Raw genomic sequence first — 1,386 nt, forward strand, 5'->3', positions numbered from 1 at the left:
AGGATTTACCTCCAGGGATGCAAGGATTTTTCAATAGCTGGAAATCAGTGTGATATTCCACACCAACAAATTGAAGAATAAAAACTATACGATCTCAATAGATGCAAAAAAGCTTTAAATAAAATCCAACACTGTACACAGAAAGTGAGCAGAGAGGGAACATACCTAACATAATAAAGACCAGGTATGACAAACCTTGGACTTCACTCGTAGCTCAGTTTGTAAAGAATCTGCCTGCAATGCAGGAGATGTGGGTTCGATCTCTGGGTCAGGAAGATCCCCTGGAGAAGGACATGGCAACCCCCTCCATATTCTTGCCTGGAGAATCCCACAGACAAAGGGGTCTGGCAGGCCGCAGTTAATGGGGTTGCAAGACTTGGACATGACTTAGCATTTAAAACACCACCACCTGACAAACCTATAACTAGCATCATACTCCGTGGTGAAAAGCTGAAAATATTTCCTGTAAAATCAGAAACAAGACAAGGATGCCCACTCTTGCCACTCTTATTCAACATAGTTTTAGAAGTCCTAGCCATGGCAACTAGAGAAGAAATAAAAGGAATCCAACTTGGAAATGAAAAAATAAAACTGTCAGTCTTTGAAGATGACATGATTCTATACACAGAAAATCCTAAAGATGCTACCAGAAAACTACTAGAACTTATCAACAAATTCAGTAAAGTTTCAGGATACAAAATTAATACACATCAATCTGTTTCTTATTCTTTTTTTTATTCTTTAATTTCTAAAAATACATGTGTTCCCCATCCTGAACCCTCCTCCCTCCTCCCTCCCCATACCATCCCTCTGGGTCGTCCCAGTGCATTAGCCCCAAGCACTGGGGCTAATTAATTTTAATTTTTTTAATTGAAGGATGATTGTTTTACAGAATTGTGTTGGTTTCCGCCAAACATCAACATAAATCAGCCACAAGTAGAGGGAGGGGACATATGTTGTGTTTCTATACACTAAAATCAAAAGATCAAAAAGAGGAATTAAAGACACAATCCCATTTACCATCACGTGAAAAACAATACAATACCTAAGAATAAACCTACCTTGGGAGACAGAAGACCTGTACTCCAAAAACTATAAGATACTGATGAAAGAAACTGGAGATGACAGATAAAACATATACCATGTTCTTAGATTGGAAGAATCAATATTGTCAAAATAACTAAACTACCCAGGCAGTCTATAAATTCAGTGCAATGCCTGCCAAATTACCAACAGTATTTTTCACAGAACTAGAAAAGAAAATCTTAAAATTTGTTTGGAGACACAAAGACTCTGAATAGCCAAAGCAATCTTAAGAAGTATAGAGCTGAAAGAAGCAGGTTCTCTGACTTCAGACTATAGTAAAAGCTGCAGTGTACTATACAA

The sequence above is a fragment of the Bos javanicus genome, chromosome 11 (genome assembly GCF_032452875.1).
Source record: "Bos javanicus breed banteng chromosome 11, ARS-OSU_banteng_1.0, whole genome shotgun sequence".
In the NCBI taxonomy this organism is placed as follows: domain Eukaryota; kingdom Metazoa; phylum Chordata; class Mammalia; order Artiodactyla; family Bovidae; genus Bos; species Bos javanicus.